Below are 18,083 nucleotides of genomic sequence, written 5' to 3' on the forward strand. Positions count from 1 at the left end.
GACAAACAGGGTTGCTTCTATTGGCCACAATAGGAATATACGAAACAGAAAAGTTGGTTGTCAATATATTTCTTAGTGATGGTGGTTATCATCATCTAGTTAATCATGAATTCACGACTATTTAAATGAGAGGGAGAGCTAGGTATTATATGTAACCAAACTTGTTTATATATATAGGCCTTTCTGCTGATCAGGATTTCGTAGAGAACTGGTAACATTAAGTAAATCAAACAATAATTGATCAAGGAAATCTTATTCTAACTATTCTAATCCACATTCAACTAACTTCATTTTGTCTTTCCTAAAACCCGTGGGCTCAATAGTACCAGGCTTTGCTTTTCAAGCAAACACCTTTATTTATAAAATTTTAATCTACCTGCTGCACTAATTAATTTTGATTAAATCTAAGATTTTGTTTGGGTGAGATCAATTTTCTATAAAAGCTAATAAGCAGTAACCCTAGTAGGATTCCATTTTGTTATCAAAAGACCAACTGCTTCTCTAATAATATTTTCTTTTACATAGGGCGGTTTTATTGCATATGTTACTTGGGGATTGTGGGTGGGTGAAACCCACTTGGACTGTGTTTGGTTTATCAGAGAATAAGAACAGAATTACTTAAGAACTTTCCCTCAACTTTATTATTGCCAAACAGGACTTGAGAGAAACTTGCATAGTGAACCCATGACCCCATAAGGAAAGGTGAAAGGTGATAAGACTGGCTGTCTTAAATATTACTTTGCTTTCAAGTTTTAGCCTTTCATTAATTCACTGGGGCTAAATATATTAACAATGAACAGAGAAAAAGGAAAAGGAATGAAAAGAATTTTGAGGGGTCATGACATTGAAACCATACATGTAAAGACAGCAAGTTGTCATGTTCCACATCTAATCCAGTGATAACTCATGACCACACCAAGAGAGATAAAAGGCCCATCTGGCTTGAAACCGAAGAGGCTCTCTCTATGGGCCCAAAGGCATATTAAAGTCTTGCACACAACCTCTCAAATTCACTTGCTTTTCTAGATAGAACCTTCTTTAGTTAAAAAGTCGGTTTGGGGACCAAGAAACCTGTCATTTGGGGGCCATAGACTACTAATAATATATACTAGAACTAGAGTTGGGTCAACTATTCTCACCCATATCCATCTCCAATCTAATTAATATGTACAGAGTCCAAATGGATTGTTGAATTCTGAGCATACATTATTTATCAAAACCGCGTTCAAAAGATCTTTATCTCGAACCACCCTTAATTATGATATTCAGCGTGGGGTCCAAGTCGCAACTTCAAGTAGTTAAAACTTTTCAGAGATATTCTTTGCTCTAGTTGATAGCCATTGTTTGCTTTTAATTAAGTTTTGTAAAGGTTGTGCTTGGATAATCTCCAAGATTTGTGCTTTTAAAGTCCAAAAGCACAAAGCCTTGTGTTTTTTAAAATCAATTCATACTAAACGCTTACAACACTTTTCTGCTCATTTTTGGTTCTCACAGCCCAAAGCCCAAAAGCAGAAATTTATCCAAACAGAGCCTAAATTAATAAAACATTTGGTTTAAGTCCATATCTTTTTTGTAATGTAAAATCGTTTTTTATCATCTTAAATATAGTTGGCTCGGTGGGAATATTCGTTCACATGGTAAGGATGCAAAAAATTAGGAACTCGGTACCAAAAGATTTAAAGGTCTGGTGATGAAAAGAAATTCAAAATTTTGAGTGATTTGTTGGGATTCAACAAGCTACAACTTATAAGCCATGTTAGGTCTTTTAGTTTATGTGTTTTTCTAATACTTATCAGAGCCAGTTAACCGGCCGTGTCGGTAAACTCTATAGGCTGGAGGATTGATTATCTCTACCATCAAAAGGGAGAAAATCTGTGGGTTTATACCATAGGCCTGGCTTGAACCCTCCCATGCCAGCCCAATTACTTATTGGACTTATGATCTTGTCAAGCCCAATCCTACTCCACAATAGCAAGGTTCAAACTATCGACATGTATTGGCCCGTAATGGCCGATACGTAACGTTTTGGGACCTCTCCAATACACCCATTGCAATGGGTGTATTGGAGGTCTGACCGGTTCAGGGGATGGAGGAGTTGTAAACCGCCCCCCTCAACCGATTTTAAAAAGAATAAAGAAAAAGTGAAAAAACGATATTGATTTGCCCGATACGCCCCTACCGACATATCGGATGTATCGATATTTTGAACCTTGCACAATAGTGTAAATCTGAGTGGATGTTTCGGTACCGTGGTCAAAGATCACGATATATAGCATTTTGAAATTGAAACGCAATACAGTAACTATAGTAAGTTAGGGTGTTCAGTTAGCTTGTGGTGTGGCTTGATCCATACTATCTCGTGTATCAATCCACACCATTTTCCATACATATGTTTTTGTCGTGGATTGATTCACCCTATTATGAAATTTTTTATCAAGAATGGTCTCATTTTTTACATGGTAGGCTTTACCCAATTTATCTCACATTTTTTATTAATGTTTTCGAACCACCATGGATTCGAACGATCAAACTATTGGGCTCGGGAACCATCCAGGCAATCGGTTCTATTTTACCCCAAATCCAGTCCCTAGTAAAAAACTGTTAAATTGGTCAATGACCTGTTGACCTAGGCGACCGAACTATCGACCATTTTTATTATTTTAATTAGTTTTTTATATATATTTTTTAATTTTGCTGTTAGAATGGGCCATTCATTCAAACTAGATGGTCAAACTATCAATCTGGGAACCGGTGGCCAGAACGGTTCTGGCTTTGGGTCATTTTTTAAAACATTGCTTTTTATTATGTATAGGGATGCAATACAGGTTGGGTTGAATTCGGATTAGGATATATTTGAATCCAATGCTACACTATTCATGGCAGATCCGATCAGATTTGATAGGCAAGGATCTAAATTCGAATTCAATCAGGAAGCCGAATCCTCGGATCTGATCTGATCTGATTCGATCCGATTTGTTTTCTTTAAAAATTATTAAATTATTAAAATAAAAACAAAAAATACAAGTATTTTTTAATTATCTTCATCATATATACATACATATATATATACATGTTTTTATAAAAAAAATAAATAATATAACAAATTTACAAAAATACAATATAAATAATATATTTATAAATAAATAAATAACATACATATATGTATTATATGTATATTTATATAAATAAATATATAACATATATCAGATCGAATCTTCTCGGATCAGATAGGGGTGATCCAAATCCGATCCAAAGATCCGAATAGGGGTGATTGAATTCCACCAAATAGGATCGGAACTTAGATGCACCCCTAGTTATGTATATTATTACAAAATAAACTTTACTTCTTTTGTGTTATATAATATTTAATTATGTACATTTTTTAATTCAATATGTGTATATTTTATTAATTTTTAATTAAATATGTATATATTTTATTAATTATTATTTTTATATAAAATTAGTACTCTAAGCAACCTAATGATTTTTTTTATTTTTATAAAATAAAATATTGTTTTTCCTTATTAACACCCAAAAATCTAAGGCCCATCCGATATTCAATCCGATTATCTTGGATTTGGATGATGTATTTATGTAATCGGATTGGATTCAAATTTGACCCCATCCATATCTGATTATATTGTAATATTTATTAATTTTAATATATAAATTTGGTATAATTGTATTTAAAATTATAAAAATATATTTTATATTTTATATTATATGAATTTATACATAATAAATTTAGTATGTTATATTTACATTAATTTATTATATATAAGTGAAAAATAATTAAAAATTTTAATTTTTTGGTATTTTAAAAATTTAATGCAAAGTTGAGTTAAATTTGAATCCTGTCCAAGTCTATATTAGGATTTGAATTCGAATTCAAATATGAGTCTTTAAATCCTATTGGATTCAGATGTAGGTTTTCAATAATTAAATAGAATGCATCCAAGTCCAATCCGATTATAACCCTACATATTGTAGGTGAGATGCATGGAATCAAAACACATGGTGTGGACTGAAATGCACCACACCTTGTAGAACACCTATGGGGTGTAATGTGGTTCAATCCACACTTCTTTGTCCATAGTTCAGAATAACTACCTCGTCAAGGTGTTGTGTGGATGAAAACATACCACCCAATTTCTCATCTACATTTTAGAACACCCCTTGAATCTGATACAAAATGTGCACCCAATTCAGTTTTTCATACTTTACTTTGTAGTACTGATTTGTACTTTTATCATATATAAATTTTATATTTTTTGGTCTCATTTGCACTCATTGGCACTGCCATTGCAAATTTTGTAACACAAAATCTCCTACCTCAATTCTCTCTGATATAAATAAAGTGGGATCACATCTAGGGGTGTAAACGGGTTGAATTCGAATTGGATCAGACAATATCTGAATTTGGATCCAATCAGAAAACCCAATATCCAACGGATATTGAAAATTAATATCTAAATTCGAATCCGATTAAATATTCGAATATTTGATTCGATTCGAACTCGATAAGTTAGTTATTTTAGATAATTAATAATATAAAATAAATATTTTGTTGATATAAAGTATATAAATTATTTATATAACTTAATTATTATATATAAGACATAAATAAATGGTCAAATTCGGATACTTATCGAATCGAATTAGGTCATATCTAAATTCAAATCCAATTAACTATTCGGTATGAATAGGATATCCAAATTTGACCAATTAAATATTCAAATTATTTTGATTATATCAAATTCAAAATCGGATTTTTGAATACTATTGACACCCCTAATCACATCATCATACTCCCTACCTCATTACCTCACTCCCAAACAAATAATATTCCTCCTACCTGACTGGTGACTATTTCCATTCTTTTTCATATAAAATGGGGACCATTTCATTTTACTTCTCTCAACATGTATGACTAATCAAATTTAAAACAAAAAAAAAACAAAAAAACTAGAATTTACGCTCAACCCATTTATAATTCCACATACTTACATTTACACCAATTCAAACGAAATTCGCACCTCAAACAAACTGAATATACCAGAGTGAGTATCCATTCAAGCAGCCAGGCATGTAGAATTAACGGATTAGCATTTCTCTTTGACATGAGAGTGTAATCAGAGAACCATTGCATCAGCATTTGGCCATGGGATTCGTCTGGTAAGTAGTAACCAATCAAGCGGTGAGACAGCGACACTTCATGTGATCTGCCCTTTAGAATTGCCGTATAGAGGTGCCTTCTTGGCAATCTCTATCAAATCTCCTTCAGCATATCACATGGTTGAGAATGGTCTTTTGAGAAAGGTAGAGACATGTTCTTTTCCCATTCATGTGGAAGAATGCCTGAACAGGTCCTATATGTTCATAAAAAAAGAGAAAACTTCACCTGTCTAAATTCACCAGCTTGGGTTGTCAACAGGATTAATGGATGTTTAGTGGGTTGTGGAATCAATAATTATAGGGTTGATTCGATAGATCCGATTATAAAAAATTTATTAAAAATATTATTATATCGTGTTAGGTGTGAGTCAATTCGAGACTAGGTGGAATCGGTTATTAATTAAAAAGAATCGGGACAATATATTAGGAACCGGAACTGACCCCTAAAATCAGAACTGACTTAATCGGTTCAGGTCCATCGGATCCAACCTGATCCATTAACAACCCTAAATAATAATGTCTCACTCCAGCCATATATGCTAAATGAGAGATTGAATGGTTGTGGGCACTATGTATTTATAATTGACATGGTGTCACGGGGCTAATCGATGGGGTCCTGTGCGGCGCTCGATGGGATTGAAAAAGCTTACAAATGCAAGCAACAACACACAAAAGGAAACAAGAATGCATACAAATTAAACAAAAGGCAACTTGTATTGCATTAATCAGTGGTAAGCATATACACAATACAGTGTCGAGGGGATCTCATGCTTAACGTTTACACGCTTATGAGCTCACTCGACTACCTACCTCCCCTCAAAGAGTACGTTAAGCTTTTGGGGGAGTGACAAATTGATACATCAAAATACTGAATATTCATACTACTATTTACATAATTGCCATTGGCATACCCCCCTTTACAAAAAGAGTACAAGGACCCAACCCAAGACACTTAGATGGCGTGCTGATGGTGGCTGATCCGTCACAGTCTCCCCCACTCAATTCAATCTTCGTCCTCAAAGATTCTTCCTCAAGTACTCGTCCAGCTTCACTACAAACGGAAGGAGGTCTTCTGCATGCTCCCAGGTGGCTTCTTCTGTAGGTCCCTTCCACTTCACCAGGTACTCCCATTCTGATGTTTGGGAGGATTGGAACAACCTATGGTTGAGGATGGAGTCAAGGGATCGGTTCTTGGGTGGTTGGTAGGATGGATGTGGGCGTTGGCTTTGGTATCGGGAGGTATCTTGGCTGTCGGCATGGTAGGGTTTGAGTTGGCTTACATGAAAGAGGGTGTACTTTTAGCCAATGAGGTAGTTTGAGTCTATAGGCTGATGCTCCTACTTTGGCTAGGATTTCACAAGGTCCCTCATATTTTCTTACAAGCCCGGGGTGTACTCTTCGAAAGAACCTAAGGCAATGGGTATGGAGTTTTACTAAGGCTAAGTCACCTACTTGGAAGTTCTCGGGTCATCTACCCAAATCGGCCCATTTCTTCATTCGTTTGGAGGCTCTAGTGAGGCTCGTGTGATGTCAATGCATTCTTTCCATTCCCTGGTGAAAGTGAAAGCTCGAGGGCTTCTCCCTTGATGGTCATTGACGATGCTGTGCGGACATCTTGGTAGTTGGCCGGTGATGACTTCAAAAGGACTCTGATTGGTGGAGGAGCTCTTCTGTGTGTTGACGGAGAACTGTGCAATGTCCAGCAATCAAACCCAATTCTTCTATGTAGCTGATACAAAATGGTGGAGGTACTCTTCAAGGAGGGAGTTCATTCTCTCTGTCTGCCCATCTGACTCTGGATGGTTGCTGCTGGAGAAGTTCAAGTTCGAACCAAGAAGCTTGAATAGCTTTGTCCAGAAAGCACTAATGAATCTGGGATCCCGATCACTAACAATGTCCAGTGGGACTCCCCAATATTTCACCACGTGCTTGAAGAAAAGGTATGACATGTCTTCAGCTGAAAGGTGCTTTGGTGCTGGGATGAAAGTGGCATACTTGGAAAATCTATCATCAACAACAATAATTGATGCATAGTCTCCCACCTTAGGAAGACCGCTGACGAAGTCCATGGAAACACTCTCCCAAGGTTGTGAGGGCGTTGGAAGAGGTTGTAGGAGTCCAAGAGGCTTGGCACGCTCAGGCTTGTCTTGCTGGCAAATCAGGCATGTCCTTGTGTATTCTCAAACATCTTGCTCCATATGAGGCCAATAGTAGGCATGTTGTAGAAGTGCCAAGGTACGATGCCACCCAAGGTGTCCTGCCCTTAAGCTGTCATGACATTCACGTAGGAGAGTCTTCCTCAAGTCTTCAACTCTCGATACAAATATCCGCCTTCCCTTTGTCAAAAGAAGGCCTTCTTCAACCCAAAATCGCCTAATCTTCCCTTCACGAGTAGCTATCAATAAGCTCTGAGCAATGGGGTCCTTTTGGAGTCATTCCTTAATGCGCTCAGTCTGATCTAGCTTTTAGAGGGACCTTCGCCTGTGGATAATGCTGCAAGCTCGATCTTCCTGCTAAGTGAATCAGCAACCCTGTTCGTCGGCCCTGGCTTGTATTCTAGAGTCATGTCAAACTCCGCTAAAAAATCTTGCCGTCGAGCTTGCTTAGGGCTCAGCTTCTTCTGTGACTGAAAGTAACTAGTAGCTATAATGTCAGTCTTGACCACGAACTTGGAGCCAAGTAGATAGTGTCGCCATGTGCGGAGGCAGTGGACGATGGTTGTTATCTCCTTCTCTTGCACAGTGTACCTCCTCTCTGTATCATTCAATTTGTGGCTCTCATAGGCGATGGGATGTCCTTCTTGCATCAAGACCCCACCAATGGAAAAGTCAGAAGCATCTGTGTGTAGCTCATACGACTTGCTTGGGTCAGGCAAGTCGAGGACAGGTTCTGCCGAGACAGCTCTCTTCAAATCATCAAAAGCTATTTGGCAACATTCACTTCAGGTCCACATGCTAGTCTTCTTCAGTAAGTTGGTGAGGGCAGTGGCTCGTGCTGAGAATCCAGAGATGAATCTTCGATTGTAGTTCACGAGGCCAAGGAAGGAGCGAAGTTTGGTGACCCTGGTGGGAGGTGCCCAATCTTGAATGGCCCTGACTTTAGCTGGATCCATGCTGATTGTGCCTACTCGATTTATGTGGCCGAGGAAGGCCACCTCTTCTATGGCGAAAGAGCATTTCTCCTTCTTAACAAACAGGTCGTTGTCTCGCAAGACCTGGAAAACAGTACGGAGGTGGTCAACATTTTCCTCCAAGGTTCTACTGTAAATTACAATATCATCAATATACACAACAACAAATTGGTCCAGGTAAGGATGAAATATTCTATTCATCAATGTACAAAAGGTGGTTGGAGCATTAGTGAGCCCAAAGGGCATGACAAGAAACTCAAAGGACCCATATCGGGTAACACAAGTTGTTTTGTGTTCATCCCCTTCGGCTATACGCACTTGATAGTACCCCGACCTTAGGTCTAGCTTGGTGAAGTACTTGGCCCTGCTGAGCTGATCAAAGAGGTCGGCCACCAAAGGTGTGGGATATTTGTTCTTGATGGTGAGCTTGTTGAGAGCTCGGTAGTCAATACAGAGCCGAAGAGATCCATCATGCTTCTTCTGAAACAGGACTGGTGCTCCAAAAGGGGCCTTAGAAGGCTGAATCAACCCAGCATCCAACAACTCATTCAACTGCTTTCGTAGCTCGGCCAGCTCGGGAGGAGACATTCTGTATGGCAAGCGTGCTGGTGGTTTGGTTCTAGGCTCCAACTCAATCTTGTGATCAACTTCTCTCCTTGGAGGAAGCTTCTTCGGCAATGTGGGAGGCATGACATCCTGGAATTCTTCTAGTGCCGTTGTAATTGCTGGCGGGATATGCCCGGTTGGTGGGTCAGGCAGGTCGGAGTCCACCAATGTGGCTAGGTAAGTGCTCTCTCCTTTCCGCACTCCATCCTTGAGTTGCAATGCTGAAAGCATCTTGGGGGTGGACTTGGTCTCTGGCACAACTAGAACCATGCAAGGAGCCTGATCTTCGAATATGCACACTGAGTTGAGGAAGGGCATGGGCACTGCCTTTACTTGAGTTAAGAAGTCCATGCCGAGAACAACCTGAAAATCATCCATGGGCACAATTGAGAGGTCTATCATCCCTTCCCAATCACCAAGTTGCAAGACCACCCCACGAGCTACACCTTGTATGGGTTTGGCATTAGAGTTCACAGCCTTCAACCATCCAACTTCCTTGGTAGGTGCAAGTTCTACTCGGGATGCCTCCTCCATAGAGATAAAGTTGTGTATAGCACCTGTATCCACCATGGCTCTTGTGGGCTTACCATTCAAGCGAATGTCTACATACATCAGTCCCTACGGCTTGAACTTCGGTGCTTCGTGCGGGCTCGCCTTCTTCTTCATTGCATTGAGTCTTCGTAGAGCCCCCATTATTGTCTCCTCTAGTTCCTTCTCCTCTTCGCTGTGCTCATCATCACTAAGCTTTGCAAGCAAGGCATTGAGCTTCCCCCGACTAGGACAATCCTTGGTCTAATGTTTTCCTTCACACATGAAGCATGGTGCTGGAGGTGTTCTCTTCACTAATTGACCACCCCTGTATCCAGAGTCCCCTTCAGGTCTCCTGTAGAAATTAAAAGTGTTGGGTTTACTTGGCCCAAAGTCTCCCTTGGGCCCATAGTAAGGTTTCCTATCACCTCATATCTTCCCTAGGCCCTGATATGAATTAGGTTTGGGGCCATCTTTGATTGGTCACCTGTTGTCTACCAATTGTTCAGCAACGACCATGGCTGTGGCGAGGTCCTTCACACCTCGTCTCTGGAGTTCAAGCTTGACCCATTGTTGTAGGCCGTCCATAAAGTTGAAGAGCAAGTCTTTGTCTGACATGTCCGTGATCTCGAGCGATAGTGCGGAGAACTCCTTCACGTACTCATGCAATGAGCCCGTGTGCTTTAGGTTCTTGAGCTTCCGACGGGCTTGGTACTCCACGTTCTCTAGATAGAACTGGTGTTTTATCTCGCTCTTGAACATAGACCAGGTATCAATGGAGCATAATCCTCGCTCCGCATTGGCACACCTCCTGCGCCACCATAACATAGCAACATCAGTAAGATACATAACAACAGTACGCACCTTGGCCGCCTCCTCAACGAGTTCGACAGTGGTGAAATATTGTTCCATTTGCCACAGGAAGTTGTCGAGTTCCCGGGCATCGCGGGTCCCTGCATATGAGGTAGGCTCGTGGACTTTGATCTTTGGAGGTGTTGGAGCAGCAGGTGCACTGGCTGTACTGGCCATCAGCCTCTTCAGAAGGGTCACCTCACCCTTCAAGTCGTCAAGCTGGATCTGTAGGCCCTTCACCAGGTCTTCTAGTGGGTTGTCTGGCCTATTGGAGTTGCCACCAGATTGGTCCTCCAATCTTTCCACAACCGCTGCTACGGTCTCAAGGTTGAGTTGAAGCTCGTCCACACGGTCACGAGTTTCACCAACCATTGCTTCACAGCGCATGATGCACTTGTCCATGGTCGCAAGCTTGTCAACTAACTTGTCATGCTTGCTAGGCTTTGAGCTGATGCCTTTGTCTTTGGGAGAGCTACCTCTAGGCTCATCCTCATCATAGACCCATGAGATCCCTTCCTAGATCTCCTCTCGCATATCACGCTTCTTCATCGGGCTGGTGTTGTTGTGGGGCACAACTGGGACTCGTTGGGCTTGACAGCCGCTAGTGTCAACGAGGCTCTGATACCAACTGTCATGGGGCTAATCGACGGGGCCCCGTGCGGCGCTCGATGGGATCAAGAAAGCCTACAAATGCAAGCAACAACACACAAAAGGAAACAAGAATGCACACAAATTAGACAAAAGGCAACTTGTATTGCATTAATCAGTGGTAAGCACAAGCACACAGTACAGTCTCGAGGGGATCTCGTGCTTAACCTTTACACACTTATGAGCTCACTCGACTACCTACCTCCCCTCAAAGAGTACGTTAAGCTTTTGGGGGAGTGACAGATTGATACATCAAAATACTGAATATTCATACTACTATTTACATAATTGTCATTGGCATACCCCCCTTTACAAAAAGAGTACAAGGACCCAACCCAAGACACTTAGATGGCGTGCTGATGGCGCTGATAGTGGCTGATCCATCACAATGGGGCATTATCATTAGTTCTCTACAGACCACTAAACAGCTATTACATTCAGCTAATCCAACCTGAGTATGCCTAAACTAATGTGCCTTGAGGGGAGAGTCTTGTTGACGGCCTAGGCTGTCAAATTTAGACAGCCAAATTTTTAGCCCCTATCTTTATTGAAGTGGATCAACAAATACTTTAATATGGTGCCTTGATTTGGTTAGGTTAATTCTACTATGTTGGGGGTATTTTGCTCAATACACATGGAAAATTGACAAAACAGGGGCACTACTTGTGAGGCAACACAAGTTTGTTAAGCCCCACCCTGGACCAATATTTGGAGTTTGTTAGGTGAATCAACCAAGTTGTTGGTACCTAGCCAAAGAAACATTCTCTAAGTGGGTGTGGATTAATCCACACCTTGTGTATTGATTTTATGTATCTCACAAACAACATGTGAGATAATTTATATAGTTGATTAAGTATAAAAAATTGTTATGTTTTATAAATAAGATAAATAGTAAAAAATAAGAAAAATTATCCATATTTAAAATAAAACATCAATATGTATTTATTAATAAATATAAAAAAATATAAAAATCATACTTATAGTTAATAAAATATTGAAAGATAAAATATATCAAATATGAATTTAGCTAATAAAAGCTATATAACAAAAACTTAAGTATATAAAGTATGTCAAACATTAATAAATTCAATAAGAAATTAGTTCAAATATTTTAAAATATTTATACTAATATCATTTTGAAATAATAAAACTTATTAAAATTTAAATAAAAGTAAACTGCTGAAACCTCCCCATACTTTTTTGATAGTTTTAAGATTTATGCTAATAGAACTGTCCTTCCCTAAACTTTATGATATTGTTGCATCTACACCCGTTCCATTATCTAGAGTTGATGGAAGTGGCAAAATTATCGAAATACCCAATTTGACTATTTGAATGGTAAATTGGCTTCTATCCCTTCCCATTACACTAACCATATAATTCGTCTTTTCTTTACAATTTTTGTATAGTTTATTGAAACTTATATACTTTTTTATTTTTTTATCATTTTCTTTGCTTTTCTGCAATGTTTTCCTGTACACACACATTTTCATTTTGTGTTTTGAGAAAAATATTGAGTGTGGTGGATATGTCAATCAAAGCTGGTGGGTTGAGGTGGGTGAGGGTCAAGGTGGGTTCTAACTCTTTGTTCATGCATGATATAGATGGCTCTTTTTAGGGTATTTTGGTTAGTATAAAACCACATGTTTTCATCTAAGGGTAATCTTGATATTTAAAAATGTTGAGATGATAACATCAGCAATTTCAATTAACATTCTAACATAAAGATAAAGGAAGGGGTGTAGATGCAACGATGTCAAAATGTTTAGGGGAGGACAGTGCTATTAGCATAAAATAGGGTACTGAACTACCACTTTTAAACCAATCGAGGGCTGGCTTATTGGTGTGTTAGCTGGTTTGTTCCAGCATTGACACAGAACCAAGTCCCACAATCAGCACTTTTGGGAAAAGGGGGTTAGGGGGAAATTGTTAATGGTGCATAATACTAAATACCAAAAAAAAACTCACTTTTACATGGGAGGTTTCAGCAATTTACCCTTTAAATAAAGGGTTAAAAAAAATAATGAAAATAATACAAATATAGCAAAAAAATAAGATAAGCATTCGAAATGGTCCATTCACGAGATAAACCGAAATGATCATTTATTGCCGCATATTGTTGAACACTCCCTTGGTGAACAGAAATATCTAGGCTGTGTTTGGTTGTAGTGCAAATAAATTTGCACTAGTACAAATGCATAGGAGAAGCATTGAATATCATTTTCGGGACAAAGCACTATGGCCGGACCTGTCCACAAGAAAAACCTGCGGCTGATATTTTGAGAAATGAACGAGACTAATAATGTGGACCAATTCATGCCAACGAACAATCGAACGACAATTTAAGCATGGTGTGGAACGAAATGCTCCATTCACGAGATAAACCGAAATGGTCGTTTACTGTCACATATTGTCGAACACCCCCTTAGTGAACAGAAATATTTAGGCTGTGTTTGGTTGCAGTGCAAATTTATTTGCATTAGTACAAATGCATAGGAGTTCAAATGTAAAAAATGTAAATTCTTGTTTAATATTGTTTTGGATTTTACTTTATTATGTTTCATATATTAATTTACTTTATTTGTACTATAATGAAACAAAATAAGCTAAAATTTGAAACAAAAATAGGTCAAATTTTACACTCAAATCGTTTACACTGCTATTGGTTATGCATCAGCACAAATTTATTTGCATTGCAACCAAACACAACCTTAGGTATAGAATGTTGTCTGATGTGATAATTATTTTTACTTTAAAAAATAAAACTAACCATGTTATCCAACACCTGCTTACTAAATAGGAATATTGGGATATAGAATCTGCCCAAAATGCCATATGGTTCTAAAAAGATTAATTTTATGGTGTTTTCCTTAATCATGGATGCTTTAATGTGTTAATATTCCTTGTGAAAATCGATGAATCCTTGTAGAATTCAAATAGAAAATAAGAGAGTGTTATTATATGGTATTTATTTTATTATTTAGACTTCGAAAAAACAAAGAATAAACAGAGTATCATCATAATCATCCAAGTCCTTATATGGGAAAGGCTATATGAATCCTGTTTCGCTATTCTGTTCTATTCAGTATTATATCTATGCTTAAATTATGAGCTATTAAAAGAAGAAGCAAAATATAAACTATGAAATCATATCTATCCTGATCAGTGAGGTGTTTTATTTATTTATTTATTTTTGAACAAAATCATTCATTTGCAGAGATCTCATGTGTTTTTATTTAAGAGCTGGATCTGATCTCTCTCGTGTTGTTTTTATCTCTTTATTCATGTTTGGATCTGATCCTTGGTTTTTCTTATTGCTGGTTATTGTTTTATATCTGAGCATTTATGAATGAAATCTCGCGCCTCTTAAAAAAATAAGATGTTATTTGTCACGAATAAATAACCACCAACCGAGCAAATCTCTGAGAATTATGTTTATTTATTTCCTTATAACAAGCTCAGTGACATTTCTGTACAGAAAGAACATTTCTGTTTGAAGGTGCTATGCTTCATTCAGACCAAGGTTTTTAAAACTAGACTGGGTAAAAAAAAAAAACAGCTAAAAATTATTGTCCGGATCAACAGTTTCACCGCCTGGGTCAGTAGTTCACTGATCAAATCAACAATTTTTGGCCAAAAGCGGTTTTGGGATGAAAAATTAGTCAGTGGCCGATTCCTGAATTTTCTAATCCAACCATCTGGTCTGGTTTTGAAAACACTGATTCAGACTTGAAAAACTTCTCTCGTAAAATCTGTCCCTTGCAAAGATCATAAATGAAAAGTATAGGCCCTTCAAATTATTGCTACTCTCCACAAATTTTGGTTATCAATGAACACAGGCCAGAACTTTGATAGATGCCAAGCAGTGCATTTGGAAATTGGGAGTGATTCTGGTAATATAGACTGAAATAGGGGTCTGGAATTAGAATCAGAATGGTTCATTCCATTCTAATTGTTTGTTTAGATGGAATCAAAATCTACTTGAAAGAATGGTTAATCGTTTCCTTTCCCTTGGGAATAAAATCCCGTTTCAATTTATTCAAATTCTTATTTAAACTAAATAGATTATAGGAATAGATCATCCCAATTCCGATTCTAAGAAATTTTAATTACGATTACGATTCTGATCTGGACTGCGAATAAAATGGACCTTGATTTTCATTTGCACATTTGTTGGCAAGTGATATTGCCACCTGAGTATTTGAGAATCTTGGTTCATTAAAACAATTGATTTTCATTTTCACATTTGTTGGCAGATAATGTTGTTAGAACTGCAATAAAAAAGGTCCTTCATCTTCATTTTCACATTTGTTACCGCACACCCAAATGCCAAATTCATTGTTTGAACAATGAAATGATCCCATTTTCATTGTTTGGCTGTGGTGGGTTCAAATGCTATGGAAAACTAAAATCAAATCATTTTTTGTTGGGGACATAACATGCATAGATGCTGTAATTCCCTTTTCTTAGACTTACTTGAAGAATCAAATCATTCGTTCCCGTGCCATATGTTTGGAGAGGGAGACTTCTTTATTTGGGTCTCCGAGTCTTTGCATCTTTGAATTCTTGACTCTTGACCAGTCAAAGGTTTATTAAAAGGTCGGTTTGAACCTTGAATGGCCAGTTAATAAAATTTCTTAAACAATGGTCAAGTGTCAGCCGTGCTCTGTTCCATTGCTTTCCCAATAAAACCGCCTTCCAATCCCGAGTAAATTCAGGAGTCAAACCATTTTGACAGATCACCCCTTCCACGTGGCAAATTCTAGCATTAAAATTCTCTTAGTTCTAGGATTACCCCAAATATTCCCAAAAAACAATACCACTCAAATCACTCGCACAGAGTTGCAGTTTGGAGATAGAGAGAGATATAGAGGGGTCCAAAATGATTCCCCAGGAAATGTCAAAAACAGAGTTAATAAAAAAACTGAATGTGAATGTGACAGTACTACATAGAATTCTCACACCAAAATCATCCAAATATAAGAAAAATTAGTCTCACGGAACGAACTAATTAATCATTTAAACTATTTTTTTCCTGAAAAATTGGCCATTTAGAAAACCCATATGTGAAATGTTTTATACAAGACGCAATATTTACATAAACTAATTCATCTAAACAAAAAGAGACAGACGATGAATCTGATAATCCATTTTCAGGAAACTGTGACTCCATTGTTGTTGCTATTCATCATACAGAACCTGGTAGGCTTGGGCTGGAAATTCCTTCTCCTTGACATATCATGCTTCGATGGCTTTATGATTTGCAGAAGGAATTCCTTCAACAAGTTGCTCTTATCCATTGTCTTGGGTTCCGATCGGCTCCCAGGATTGGAGGCGACGTGAACTGATGATCGTGTATAGAGCTTCCGAGAATTCCTGTGCAGACTACACCGGAAGGAGCCTGGGTGATTGGTTGGAGAACACAAGCATGTACGGGTAGGGTTTTGGGGCTTTGAATTTGAAGGTCCAGTCCTTGACGCCATTGCTGACGATGAATTTGGTTTCAGACCTCTTGAATCCTTTGAGGGTTTCAGTTCTACTAACCAAATGGATGGCGGAGATGGGGCCCTTATATATAAATTCCCTTTCATTCTAAGTACCTAAATGCCCTCTGCCCTTCACCAATTTTACTTTATTCAGGTCATTTTCATGGATGTGGTGTGGGGGTCATATTCTCCGTCCCCCACCCCTTAATCACATCTTCGGTCCCAATTCTCATCAGGGATAAATTATGGAATGAATTTCTTGCGGGGGCCTAAATTCTTAAAATTTTTTTAGATAACAATATTTTTTAAAAAATAAATTTTACTTAAAATAAATAAAAATTTTAAATTATAAATAATGTTATATATATATATATATATATATAATATACATAATCAGGGATTCCTATTAATTTCCATCCCCATTCTTACCCGCCAAAACAATCTCGATCCTTGACCCTATTGAGTTAAAAAAGTCAGATTTTCATCAGGATGGAAAAAATTGGCATCTCTAATGTGGAAATTAAAGTTACAGTTCCTATGACCAATTTACCCTGATATATCTGGTGTCCTGGTCGTCTAGACGTCTACTCCTCTTTTTGAAACCAAGCTGAGTCGACCAGGCTTCAACTGAGCCAATCCATCCGAGTCATGAGTCAGATAAGGCGAGCTTAGGCAAGTACGTTTAATGGATAAAATGGTCCTTTGCTGGTTGTATCACAAACCCATTTGAAAACTTTTTATGAAAATGAAATTATATATGGGTTAAAAAAGAAAAATGAAGGGAAAATTACATGGAAACGTACAAAGGAAAACCCTAGAAACACTGTTCTTGGTTAAGTTGGTTGACTCTAGGGGCGGCCTCCCTTGTTTTGTCAGTTAGTACTGAATGCTATCACCTTATCTGTTAACACTTTCATTGGGAAGTAGACAATTGTGGGTGGTTCGCTTTTGATTCCAGACAAGGACCCTTCACCAAACCCAAGACCTTAGGAAACCAAAATTAAAAATTAATTAAGTAAAAACTTTTGTTAAACAAACGATTAATTAAATCACCAACAGAGAGAGAGTAAACAACAATATGAAGAAAGAAATAAGGGAAAATCAAGTGCTGGAGGGTGATTTCTTATGTGTTAAGGGTGGAGGTGCTCCTGCTATCTTCAAGAGTTTGAAAATTCTGGTTACAGATGTTGAAATGGTTAGAAGTTCTGCCCCCTAATCTTCTATTAACTGACACTGATTGATGGGTAAACATGAAATTTGTGAAAACAGAGTTAGTATCTTATCCATTACGTGTCTACAGAATTAAGAGGGGCCCTCCTTTTCTTGCTTTCTCTGCTCTCTTTTTTCCTTTTCTTTAATCACCATCAGTAGGCCTGCTTAAGTAGACCTCCTTAGACCAAGTACTGTGTAACGGTTAATGGTTGGCATCTCCTAATTGTGATTGTCCTTTCTTTATTTTGAAAAAGTTGAAGATGGGTCCATAGAGAAACAGCCCGGACTGATCAAAGGCTGCAGTTGTTTGATCACAACTTTCACTGGACTAAACTTATCTTTTAGTACATGGAGCCTTCTAGAGAAATCAATCTCTCTTGTTTCTTCCCTTCATTATGCGGGGTGGAGGTGAAGGAAGGTGGTCACCAAACAAGAATTCAATATCA

The sequence above is a fragment of the Nelumbo nucifera genome, chromosome 8 (genome assembly GCF_055504915.1).
Source record: "Nelumbo nucifera cultivar China Antique chromosome 8, China Antique-T2T, whole genome shotgun sequence".
Lineage (NCBI taxonomy): Eukaryota > Viridiplantae > Streptophyta > Magnoliopsida > Proteales > Nelumbonaceae > Nelumbo > Nelumbo nucifera.